This window comes from Chiloscyllium plagiosum, unplaced genomic scaffold (genome assembly GCF_037043375.1).
Source record: "Chiloscyllium plagiosum isolate Xiang-an unplaced genomic scaffold, Cpla_swu_hap1 HiC_scaffold_34, whole genome shotgun sequence".
NCBI classification, from domain to species: Eukaryota; Metazoa; Chordata; class Chondrichthyes; order Orectolobiformes; family Hemiscylliidae; genus Chiloscyllium; species Chiloscyllium plagiosum.
In genome coordinates, this window is record NW_028270172.1 from 21,018,148 (window position 1) to 21,032,187 (window position 14,040).

At 40.3% G+C, this 14,040-nt stretch overlaps 1 protein-coding gene across 12 annotated transcripts in view; it reads right to left on the reverse strand.

Moving 5' to 3' along the window:
- The window catches only part of fhod3b (formin homology 2 domain containing 3b), a 598,094-nt gene that overhangs the window by 147,390 nt on the left and 436,664 nt on the right, over positions 1-14,040 (reverse strand). The gene's annotated exons all lie outside the window — the stretch shown is intronic.

Sequence of the window (14,040 nt, forward strand, 5' to 3'; positions counted from 1 at the left end):
CATCTCCTCTGTGTACCAACAACATTTAAAAACATCAGTGAAGCTAATTTATCAATCTTTTCAAAAAGAAAAATCTTGCATGTGCACTTGCACATTGTGTATAACGAGAATGTCATCTAAACAACCAGTCATGGGAGGCAGAGTCAAAGCAAACCTTCACCCAAGAGCACTTTCTTGCAGAAATTGCTGCATTACGAAGGATATTCCCTTTCTTTCCCTGATTATTTGAGCTGAAACTGGGTCTCCCTAGCCTGTAGGGGGCATACAAGGTGGGAGGAGGGAAGGGAAGGAGTGAGGATGAGGAAAAGCAAATTACTAATGGTTATATTAGGGGGGAATCTCCCAATAACATTCAGCATTTAATGAAACCCCTTTTCCAAATTTCTATGAGATGCAGCAATACATTTTCAGATCAGGACAGCACAGTGGCTAGCACAGCTACTTCACAGCGCTAGGGACCCATGTCCGATACCATCCTTGGGTGAATGTTACTGTAGAGTTTGCACATTTCCCCTGTGTCTACATGGAGCTCCAGTTTCTTTTCATAATCCAAAGATGTGCAGGCTAGGTGGATTGGCCATGGGAAATGCAGGATTACAGGGATGGAGTTGGGTCTGGCTGGGATGGTCCTTGGAGGGTTGGTGTTGACTCAATGGGCCAAATGGCCTGCTTCCACACTGTAGGGTTCTATGATTCAATGATACTTGGCTCTAAGTTTACATTCATCATCCAGCACAATACCTGCAAAGGTTATCTGGACAGTTTAAAGAAAACCCTCTTCTTTTTAATGCTGCATAGCAATTGGAAATTAACGACGTAAAATTAAACCTGCGTTATTGCAAATCAGAAACCTCACTTATTTAAGCAGATTCAACAATCCAAGCTCACACAAGCAATTACAATAATAGAGCTAATAAAGCACTACAGTCAATGCAAAGAGAGTACTGGAATTTCTCTTCAATCCAAGCTGGCATCTGTTTCTCTGCAGGCCTATGAAAACCAAAAGCTAGCCGATGGCTAGTAGGCAGCATGTATTCATTCTCTCTGCTAACAGAGTTGGAAGCTGTGTTTGAACCTATGCTCACAAAGGAAGTCTGAACAATCTCAATCCTACCCCAATGACCATAGTGTCTTTTTTTAATAGCTCTGAGGTTCCACAGGATGAGTTGTGCTGTTTTTGCATATGTCTATCGGAGGTCATGTAGTATAAATCTTGCATAAAACCCAGAGTACAGTTTTTGGGGAAGACAGAGATTGGGGTGTTGTTTTTAAAAAGAAGTATGCCTGAAGTCTAGGGAGCAGTGTACAGTTTGGAAAGTTGGAATTAGAATTAGTTTTATTGGCACATACATTCACCTGAGTACAGTGAAAAGTCTTCAAGTCACCACTTAGGATACCAGCTTAGATACAAAAGATACCTTGGTACAGATTCTGAAGTTCAAATTCTTGGGAAAAAAATTAGAAAAATAAAGGAACAAAAAAAAAATCCAGCATTACAGACCTTTATGCCATCTTGGAAACAAATGTACAAAATCAGAAGAATAAATTTGACAAAGAAATAAAAAGCTCAGGATAACAGTCCTTCCAACCCAGTTCTCAGCAGGCTTCATCTTGAGGGTCTCAAGATGCACTGAGTAAAACGTCATGTCATACTTAAGCCTATTTTTTAAAAAAAACAATAAGATCTACTAGCGCCATAGAGATGCACAGCATGGAAACAGACCCTTCGGTCCAACTCATCTATGCCAATCAGAAATCCTAACCTAATCTAGTCCCATTTGCCAGCACTTGACCCACATCCCTCTAAACCCTTCCTATTCATTTACCCATTCAAATGTCTTTTAATTGTTGCAATTGTAACAGCGTCCATCACTTCCCTCTGACAGCTCATTCCATACACACACCACCCTCTGTGTGAAAACATTGCTCGTTGGGTCGTTTTAAATTTTTCCGCTCTCACTCTAAACCTATGCCTTCTAGTTCTGGATTCCCCCTATTTACCCTATCCATGCTCCTCATAATTTTATAAACTTCTATAAAGGTCACTCTTCAGCCTCCGAGTCTCCAGGGAAAACAGCCCCAGCCTATTCAGCCTCTCCCTATAGCTCAAACCTTCAACCCTGGCAACATCCTTGTAAATCTTTCTGAATCCTTTCAAGTTTCACAACATCCTTCTGATAGAAAGGGAGACCAGAATTGCACGCAATATTGCAGTAATGGCTGAACCAATGTCCTGTACAGCTGCAACATGACCTCCAACTCCTATACTTGATGCTCTGCCCAATAAAGAAAAGCATTCCAAACACCACATTCACTATCCTATCTATATGCAACCAGGAGTGGGGTTTTCTATCTAACAGAGAGGAATGGTAGGAGCTCTGGCCTCTCGTGTACACTTCCAACGCTCCATGGAATTCTAGAATGGGCCGAACAACATTGCAGGTTATGGTGAAACAGGGGGTAGATCACCGATGAGGAGGTGGCTTTTGTACCTGATATTGACAATGCAGCAGTACTGGAGAAAATGCATTCAGTAACAATGAGGGAAGTGAGAGCAGAAATTGTGGATGAATTGACCGTAGTTTTCCTGTCTTTTCTGGACTCAAGGATAGTGAGAGATTTAAAATGTTATACCCTCATCCAATAAGCATGCAAAGATACACTGACCAACAACAGGCCAATCAGCTTAATCTTGGTAATGGCGAAAAACTTTGAAAATCACAGGAACAAGAGTAGGCCATTTAGCCACTCAAGCCCGTTCCACCATTCAGAGAGATCAGGGTTACTCTGTGCCCTAGACTCCATGTGCTTGTCTTTGACCCTTATCCTTTAATATCTTTGTTTAAGAAAAATGTATTAACCTCAGATTTAACTGATCTAGCATCTACTGCCCTTTGTGGCGGACAGTTCCAGACATCTACCATCCTTTGCATATAGAAGTATTTCCTACCATTGCTCTTGAACAGCCTGGCCTTAGTTTTTAGACTATGGCCTCTGGTTCTAGGATTGCCAACCACTGGAAGTAGTTTCTCTTTATCTACCCTGTCTTTTCTTGTTAATATGTTGAAGGCTTCAATCAGTTCACTCTAATTTCTAAATTCTCAAGAAAACAGGCCTAATTTGTGTAATCTCTCCTTAGAAGTGCACCCCTAAAAGCCCAGGCATCAGTCGAGTAATGTTTGAACTCTCTCCAAGGCCAATATTTTCTTCTTAAGGTGTGATGTCCAGATCTGCTCTCAGTACTCCAAGTGAAAGTTTCTGGAAATAATAATTTGAAAGAACTGAATATACACTTGGGTAATAATATTGGTTCATTAAAGAAATCCAGCAGAGATTTGTTGAGGTCATATGATATTTAACTAAGTGACTTGTGATTTATTTTGAGGGTAATGACATTAATAGCATACATGGCCTTTAAAAGACAGTTGGTAAAGTGTCAAATAACTGACTTTTGAGCAAAGTTAAAGTTTGTAGGATAAAAGGGACAGGAGCAACTTGGATACAGAATTTGCTGAGTGACAGCCAACAGAGAAAATGCATAGTTAATGCATGTTTTTGGGCTGGAAGCTTCCAGCAGAGTTTCTCAGGAGTTGAAATTGGGACCTCTTTTCTTCCCAATTGACAGAGACCTTGGTGTGGGGAGCACAATTTCAAAACTTGCTAATGTTAGCATTCGCTAGACAAAACTCCATTGTCTGCTTTGAATGCAGCATTATTCCCAAAGCAAACAGGGGAATTTCCCTGGCTTCATGACCAATATCTATACTTTAATTACTAAGATGGTAATTTGCTGTTTCGAAAGAGCTAGCTGTGCACAAATTTCAGAGCAGGGAAACGCTGCACACAATGTCTTCATTAGCTGCAAATTGCTTTGTGACATCCTGAGAATTTGAAAAGGTGCTGTATAAATGCAGGTCTTTATTTCCTGGTATGAGCCAAGGTGGCCCTAAGTGTTACTTTCGGGAATCACTCTTGAAGCTATTCCCCCGCACCAGAATGCATCTGAAAAGATGCCTCCGCATACCAGAAAAGAAAATGACATGTAAGCTTTCAAAAGTTTTTGTCCTTTGTTATTTTGATTTCCAAGTGTCAGGTTGACAGGCTGGGTACATTAGAAATTCAGGTTTGTGTTACTTTTGATTTTACCTCTATTTGATTTAAGCAGTGTTACCATTTTATTTAAAACAAATGAAATTGCAGGATCTCAGTAAAAGTAATCCACTCCCAAAATTGTCCCCTCATTACATTTTGTTCAATTTACAATGGAACGACTGGTACATTACCCAGATACCAGCTCCATAGCCACATTTAAATATTGGCTGCATATTAACTATCAACAGTATAATTATCAGTTGACCCTTCCATCTATAGCGCACATCACGTGCACAGTATTTCCAAAATTCACAGGCAACATTGGCTCACATTTGGGGGACACCTACTTATGAACGAGGCAATTGGTTCATAGCAGGAAGTCAGAAAATTCTCTCTACAAATTAAGAATTATCAAATTCAGTTAATATAGAGAACTATGCTGGCTACTAAAGCCCCAAGGGTCCACTATACAGGATATTACATTACAATGGCATTCAGAATACCGTTACTCAGCACTCGGGATTGCATCCATCTCTGAATATTTGATATACAGAAGTTTTGGTTCACTTGCAACACATTTGACAGACTAATATCTCATCTACCAGCGTTCAAGGTCTATCTAGCAGTAAAAATGGATATTTGTTGAGGTACTGTAGCTTGGGAACTGCATCTCAGCATGAGTCGCACTGTCGAAGAGAGAAGAGAATTATCTGGTGTGTATATAATTTAAGAAAAATTTTTTGTTCTCAACATTCATCATAAAGAACATTACTGCAAAAATACATAATTCTGAATGCTAAATTCCTCGTTTGCAGCTAGCCAGCAGCACAAGGGACATTTGCTCACGATGGACGACATTCAAATATCTGCACAGGCTATGAAATCTGACACACACTCCATTATTTTTGGTCAGTGCCAAAGTGCCATGGAGACAGGTCATAATTAGAAGCACATTGTCCAGGTCTAGTGATCAAATCTCATCGTGGGGGAGACTTTCTGGCCTTAATAATCCAGACGCCACAAGACAGACGTAACCAAAGCAGCAGCCAATCCAAAATACGCTACAAGGAAATATATGGCAAGACCGTGCTGTAATAGATCATCTCCCCACATTATGAAGAATTTGAGTCTGAATCTCACCACATATTCATTAAGGATTCACTCATTTTTCCAACAAGCCGAGTAGCTATGACTGACAGTTAAGATCCAAACTTCTGATTTCAAAATGAATAGCTTCTACTGGTGAACTGGAATAGGCAAAAGGCCAGAGAGTCAATCAATAATGTCTGTATAATATAAATTGTCTCATATGCAAATACAAGGTAGGGTTGTCAGAATCATACAGCACTGACACAGAGCCTTTACTCCATCTATGTATATTAAAATATCAGACCACCACTTGTGCATGCAGCACATAGATGTACTGGGTCCAGTCATGTATGTACAAACTCATAGTCTGCCACTCATGCATGTAATATGTTATAGACCAGGCCAGACCCCCTCAAAACATTTCAAGAACGTAGCCCAGACCCTAATTTTGCTAGTTGTTTTAAGCAGGTGTAGAGTGGATATTCCAGGAGGGATGCAGCTGGCCCAACCATTTAGTTTTAAACAAAACAGAATTTATTTGCAAGATTACTGAATGAAACAAACAAAACAGAAAAAAAAATAGAATAACTGAACCTATCTGAAAACCCAACAGATCATCCCAACTTAATGATGCTGTTCCCAATACGTACGACAATCCTCAACACCCCTTGTCACAAAAAGTAAAAATCAAACACAGGTTCTTACACGAGATATGTCAGAGTGATTCAGCACGGAGCACCTTCTTTCACGTTTCTTGGACCTGCAGCCTCAAAACTAGAAGCTCTGAACCCAACCTAACCCAAACCAGAGAAAAGCTGAGCTGGGAGAACTGACCACTTTCCTTTCATTGTACAAGTACTTTTAAAACTTGAAAGTGTTCTCAAGTAGTTAAACGCAAACTTTTTTGAATCGCTGCTTTTACAACCTCTGAAAGAAAAAAAAACTAAGGACCGCGTAACCTTGTTAATCGCCACAAATCACAAGGCAAGTCAATTCAGGAATGCACGGATGCAAGCGGCTAATTTCACATGTCCACACATCACTTTTCAAAACAGGTGAGTTGGGTCAACATTTTTTGTCACTGCGTGACTTGATTTCTACAATCAAAAAAAGTGTCTGAAAAACAGATGGATTGATAGAGACTTAAGGTGGGTGTTTTACAGTGGCCTCTGTATGAGTTTTTCTCTTACAAGAATAACTCATCAGCAAAGCCAATGAAAACACAAATGGCCTCATAAGGGAAAACAAATTAGATGAACATAATATTTCATGAGGCTCTCTATGCTACTTGCTTTATATTTTTCATTAAGAAATGAATTTTGCCATCTTTGTTGTAAATGAGGGAGCATTAATTGAACAGTCAACCACAGGATTTTATTAGTGATTGATTGTGATGATATACTTGCGAAAATGTAATTTTGGTTTCCACAGTTCAAAGGTTGTCAAAGAAGTAATCTGCTGTGACCAGCAGAGTGCAGTAATTGTGTTCAGAGGATGGTGGCAAAAATCTACAGCACGTATCAATGTGTCAGCACCATCCTGTCCCTGGACTATGCTGGAGAGGATATTTGCGCTCCTCCAACTCCCCCCCCCCCCCCCGAAACATCTGAAAAAAGGACAGCTATATGGAGGTGGCCTCCCTACAGCAGTCTGGGCATTGAGTGCTCCTGACAGGCTATAACGCCCTGCTTACTGACCACACCGTGGAGATGCTCCGCCTAATGACGATGACTCAGCTGCTAAGACATCCCCTGAAGAAGGGCTTATGCCCGAAACGTTGACTGTCTTGCTCCTTGGACGCTGCCAGACCTGCTGTGCTTTTCCAGCACCACCCTTTTCGACTCTGGATTCTTAAGTTCAAGTAGTTTGTAACCCATGTCCCAATTTGAAACAAAGTCTTAGTCCAAAGTTTGTCCTTCCATTCCATCACCTGGCAACCTATCCTTGTACAACATGAGCTATCTATAATGGCATTGCTACCAGTCTGACAACAAAATCGCAGACAACCCCATGTCAGTAACTTACTTACAAATAAACAATTAAAGTGCGAACTTGCTTAGGAATATAGGAAACAACAGTTAATTTGCTGACTGACATATCCCACAGATAGCAAAGTAAAAATGACCAGATCATCTGTATTAATATGGCGTTTGTGGCATAAAGGTTGACCAAAATACTTGGAAAGAATGGGCAGCATAGTGGTTCAGTGGTTAACACTGCTGCCTCACAAATCTGGGACCCAGGGTCGATTCCAGCTTCGGGCGATTGCTTAACATAGGAGGATCGTTTGAAGACTCTGGGTCTATACTCGATGGAGTTTAGAAGGATGAGGGGGGGTATAATTGAAACTTATTGAATACTGAAAGGCCTGGACATAATGGATGTTGGGAAGATGTTTCCATTGACAGGAGAGACTAGGACCTGAGGGGCACAGTCTTAGTGTAAATGGAAGACGTTTTAGAACAGAGATAAGGAGAAACATCTTCAGCCAGAGACTGGTGAATCTATGGAATTCACTGCCATAGAAGGCTGTGAAGACCAAGTCAGTGAGCATATTTAAGACTGAGATAGTTAGGTTCTTGAGTGTTAAAGGAATTCAGGGTTATGGGGAGAAAGCAGGAGAAAACGGGAGAATGGGGTTGAGAAATTTATCAGCCATGATTGAATGGTAGAGCAGATTTGTTGGGCTGAATGGCCACATTTCTGCTCCTCTGTCTTATAGCCTTAGACTGTCTGTGTGAAGTTGCATGTTCTCCCCACATCAGTGTGGGTTTCCTGTGGATGCTCTGGTTTCCTCCCACAATCCAAAGATGTGCAGATTAGATGGAATGGCCATGGGAAATTGCCTATGGTATATTGGGATGTGTAGGTCAGGTGGATTAGCCATGGGGAGTGCAGCATTACAGGAGTAGGTCTTCAGAGGGTCAGTGTGGACTTGATGGGCTGAATAGCCTGCTTCCATGCTGTTGGGATTCGATGATTCAGTGACGTCTTATCCATCTGAGGGAGCAGGCAGCATTTTCATTTAACATTTCATCTGAGACACAGCACTCTCTCTGTATGCACTAGACTGCTGAAGCTTTAGCATGGAATGTGGACCCACTGATTCCAGAGGTGAGAGCGCTACCAACTCAGCTGTGGGCTGACATGCCTGAAGTAAACCAATAGAACATAATGAGGACGGCTTATCACAAGCTTGGATTCCCCTGGAAGAGCCCCAATGTATCGATATAATGATTCAATTATACATTTTAAATATTAAAGTATGTTCTAAAATATTTTTGTACTCTATATCTGTATCTCCTCAAGCAAACAGACACTTCTTGTTTTAGCAGTGACCCCACTTGACTCCAAGTAAATATGGTAGCTTCACGTAACTATACGACAGATTTATAACTGCCCAGCTTAAAGAAGGAGGCTTTATTCAGCAAGGAACTCACAGGCTAACATCCTTAATATCAAAAATAAGTATTGTGCAGCTGTCCCATCATTTTCCAAGTAGAATATTTAAACCTTCTCTATTACTGTATTGAGTCAGAGCTGAGAAGCTTGGATTTATGGGAACTCCCTGAATTTTATCCAATCTGGGTATTTGGAAGACCTGGAAAGGAGGTGAAATTGACGTTTTCTGACATCATTTCACCTTAAACAGATCAAAAGAAGATTTGGAGTGTTTCATTAAACCTTAAGTCGTAAAACAGATTGTTCAGTCTGACACAGCGTGATCCACAGGATGGAAGAGATTAAAGATAAAAGGTGGAGTAAGGGATACAGAAAAGCAGAATAAAGGGAGAGAGAAAGCAGGGGATAAACCAGAATGATTGGGAGAAAATGTGAAAAGCAATTGCAAATTATAGATGCAATGACACTGCCTCTTAATTAGATGCACAAATTAAGGTTCTTAAAAGTAACATTAGAATTGTTGCAAAGATCATTTAAATCTATAAATAGCAGATAAGTTGCTTTAAGTAATAAAGGTTAGGATTGTTTCATACTTGATCTGTGAGCATCATTAGAATGTGACCATTTGAAATGCTGTGGGGAAGGTTGCCATCCCAGATCTATACTCCATTTCTTCTCCATAGCCCATCCTGGATGGAGTGCAGAGATTCACTGAACTAATTTCTAAGATAAGGGAGTGTCCTCTCAGGAAAAAAAAAGATTATTAACACCAAGTCTTCAGTTCCTCAGACAGAAGAATGAACAATAACTTCACAAAACATGTAAAATTCCTCAAGGGTTCCAACAAGGAGATAGTTGGACTGCATTGCCCCAGAATGGGGAGTCTAGAACTGGTGATTCAGAATAAAAGGATGGATGTTTAGGGCTGAACAAAGGGGAATTATTATTAATCAGAAGGATTTTATTTTTTGCAATTCTCTACTGCAGATATTCAATAATTGTGTATGCTCAAGTCAAAGACTGATGCGTTTAGAGTCCAAGAGCATCAAACTCTATGGAGACAGTGCAGGGAAAAGTAACTGAGGTAGAAGATCTCAGTCTTCTCATTCCAACTCTCATTCCTATTCATGTGTTTACTTCCACCTAGTAAATGCAACTGTTCAGTCTTAAGAGTTCAATATGCAAGCTGTTTTTCTCCAAAATATAGAAAGCCTAAATGCTTTCTGATAATGTGCTCCAAACAGGGGAGTAAATTTGACAGAAACCAGTGAGCAAAGCGATCAGCACAGTGAGTACATATGTAATAGATCCCAAGTGAAATGGCAAATCTGAATCTTTTGTTATTTTAGGATAAAATAGTGCCAGAAATTTCAGCTGATCTGAATGTAGTTAATGTGACCCCCAGAATACAGATAATGGTTAGATTCACTTTAGAACTGAATGCTTTTGAAGGAAAAGGAAAAGCAAACTGCAATCTTGATCTATTTTATTGCAGTACAGAAATTCTTCAGATTAAAAAAAAAATGTTTGAAAGACATCCCCAGCATTTGGATCAATTTTCCAAGCCCCAAATTGCTGTTTTAAAGACATATTTTTCAATATTTTAAGTTTAAAAAACTTAAAGGCTTTTTTTAAAAGCAAAACAGGACAAGGTGTACTACATTTACTGATAAGATTCCACTTATTTGCATTATTTTATTTGTTTTTACATTTTGTATTTATCATTCAGTACATGATTACCACTATCAGAGCTCCCTGCCTGGCATTCACTGAGCCAATCAGACCAAAAATATCTTCAAAGTTATGCTGTGCTGATTCCAGACAAAATCACCAAATTTATATCAAAATTTAGCTAGAGTCCAGTAACCTTTTGTTCAAAGTATACAAAGTTTGAAATCCCAAGTGCTTAGCAAATGAATAAACCTCACTCGACAAAATTAGGAAAGTGAAATGATCTACAATAGACATACAACTTATAGTCCAACATTCAGAATTAAGAAAAGGTAAAGAAAATTTAGAAGTATGGTCTGACACCTTATGGAGTTCATCAAATAGCAGATGCAAAAGGACAAAGTCCAAGTACTTAGAATTAGAGTTATACAGCAAGGAAACAGACCATTCAGTTCAACTCGTCCATGCTGACCAGGTATCCTAAATAAATCTAGTCCTATTTGCCAGCATTTAGCCCATATCCCTCTAAACCCTTCCTATTCATATACTCAGCCAGATGTCTTTGGACTTGTTGGGCCGAAGGGCCTGTTTCCACACTAAGTAATCTAATCTAAAAAGAAATCTTATCTAAAAAAAATGTTGTAATTGTACCAGCCTCCACTACTTCCTCTGTCAGCTCGTTGCACATATGCATCACCCTCTGTGTGAAAAAGTTGTTCCTCAGATGACTTTTAAGTCTTTCCTCTATCACATTAAACCTTGTCATCTCACTTTGGAATCTGCTACCCTGGGGAAAACACTTTGGCTATTCACTCTACTTATGCCCTTCATGATTTTATAAACCTCAATAAAGGTCACCTCTCAGCTTCTGACACTGTAGGGAAAATAGTCCCAGCATATTCAAATCTCTGAGTCTCGCTCAAAACCTGGCAACAATCTTGTAAATCTTTTCAGAAGTTTTTCAAGTTTCACAACACCCTTCGTCTAACAGGGAGCCCAGAATTGCATGCAGTATTCCATAAGTAGCCTAGCCAATGTTCTGTACTGCTGCAAGAAGACCTCCCAATTCCTATACTCAATGCCCTGAACAATAAAGGCTTGCATATCAAGTGCCTTCTTCACTATCCTGTCTGCCTGGGGCTCTCCCTTCAAGGAATTATGAACCTGCATTACAAGGTCTCTTTGTTTACTGGCACTCCCCAGGACCATACTATTGAGTGTTTAAATCCTGCTCTGATCTGCCTTTCCAAAATGCAGCACCTCACGTTAATCTAAATTAAACTCCATCTGCCACCCCTCAGCCCACTGGTCCATCGGATTTAGGTCCCGTTGTAATCTTGAGGCAATCTTCTTCACTGTCCACTCTACCTCCAGTTTTGATGTCATCTGCAAACATACTAACCATACTTCATCTGTCCCCATCCAAATCATTGATATAAATGACAAAAAGCAGTGGGCCCAGCACCAATCCTTGTGGCATACCACAGGTCACAGGTCTCCAGTCTGCAAAGCAACCCTCTGTCTTCTACCTGGAAGTCAATCCTCAAGATTTCTCATCAATCGATCTGGATGATACTGTTAATGAGACTCACCAAATCTCATTAAACATTGCCACATTCACAGGGAAATCCAATTCTTCACTTACAACAATCAAGTCTCAGCACTCTCTCAAAAGTATTCCACCTTCCAGTCAAGGCCGAGAAGGGCAGATTTTTAATGAGTAAGAAAGTCAAATGTCATGGGGAAGAAAGGCAGGAAAGTGGAGTTGAGGATTATTAGGTAAAAACAAAGACTGCAAATGCTGGAAATCAGAGTCTAGATTAGAGTGGTGCTGGAAAAGCACAGCAGGTCAGGCAGCATCCGATGAGCAGAAACATCGATTTTCCTGCTCCTCGGATGCTGCCTGACCTGCTGTGCTTTTCCAGCACCACTCTAATCTAGACTCTTGAGGATTATTAGATTAGGCCTGAGCTCATGAAATGGAGGAGTGGAAACAATGGGCTTAACAACATACTTTTGTTCCCATATATTTTTGGCTCTTCTCTCCATTTTGGACGGGACAATCCAGGGCAGTAGGAACGTTTGACCTCTTTAGGGATGCTTTCAGAACATCCCGAAAGTGGATTTCTGCCATTCAGTTCCAAGTAGAGCAGCTGCAGCAATGGACAGTAAACCAAAAATGAATTCTCCATTCTATTTCAAGCTATTTACTTTTCTAGTTACTGTATACAAAGACACAACAGATTCAGAAGGCTCCAGTGTTATAAAGGTGACCGCCCAAAATGTGCCCATGCTGGGGTCTGCAGGCTTTTGCATTTTACTGTGATCAGATCAATCTGATCAAGCCTCACCTATCCCTTCTCTTTCAATATCATTTGCCATTTGATTCTGAACTTAAACTTGCTATCCCATCTCATCTTCCATCATAACTTGCCCTTCCCTGGACCATCATGGACAGCAGGTGGCTGGAAGAACACAGCAAGCCAGGCAGCATCAGGAGGTGGAGAATTCGACCTTTTGGGCATAACCCTTCTTCAGGACTAGGGTTGGGTATTAGGGGAGCTGCAGATAAAGGGGGTGGCGGGGGGCAGGGTGGTGAAGTGGGGTAGGTGAAGTCAGGTAGAGGGCATCTGCAGTTTGTTTGTTCTCTTCCCTAGACCACTGGCACTCATCTCAAACACCTCTTCAGATATTAACTGCAAGTTGTAACTGCTTCAACCAGAACCTTTGGAAAGTGCTGATTATTGTCTTTGGTTTGGCTTTTCTCAAGGTTCATTGGTTATTTTTACATCAACTTCTATTCCCTAGTGATTGGAGCACAACTACAACATTCTATTGCAAAATATTGGGAATGTATTGCACTGTTTATTTTGACTGCTGTTTTCCCTTTTCACAATTTGTCAATATTTCTTCAGAATTCCAAAATAATAAGAGTCTTAACATCATTATCAAACTTTGGGAACTGAACTTTGCCTAACCACATCAATGCAACTTACTGATTTATTTTGGCAATCATGCCATGTTTTTAAAGGAACTTAAAACTTTCCCCGTCTTCAAAGAGATTTCCACTCTGTCACAATGTAGTATATGAATTCAAACTGTGCGACAAATCAAAACACCTTGATGCTGCTCAATTCAAATAATTGAATGCTCCCCCATTCAATCGCCCCTCCACACATATATACTACTGAAGAATTAATGCTCAGTTATATAACGTTTACAGTCAGATAAACAGGTCCTTTGGTCTAACTCATCCATGCCGACCAGATATCCTAAATTAATCTCATTCCATTTGCCAGTGTTTGGTCCACATCCCTCTAAACCCTTCTATTCATATACCCATTCAGATGTTTTTTAAATGATGAAATTGTACCAGCCTCCAACTCTTCATCTGGCAGTTCATTTCATACATGCACCACCCCAACTTGAAAACGTTTCCTTAGGTCCCTTTTAAATCTTTTCCTTTTCACCTTAAACCTGTGCTCCCTAGTTTTGTACTCCCCTATTCTGGAGAAAAAACCTTGGCTATTCACCCTATCCATGCCCCTCATGATTTTATAACCCTCTATAAAGGTCAATCCCTTAGCCTCCAATGTCCCAGGGTAAACAGCCCAGCCTAAACAGACTCTCCCACTAGCTCAAACATTCTAACCCTGGCAATGTCCTTGCAAATCTTTCTGAACTCTTTCAAGTTTAACATCTTTCCTAAAGCAGTGAGACCAGAATTGAATGTGTTTATGCAAGACTGGCCTAACTAAAGCCCTGTACAGCCTCAACATGACATCC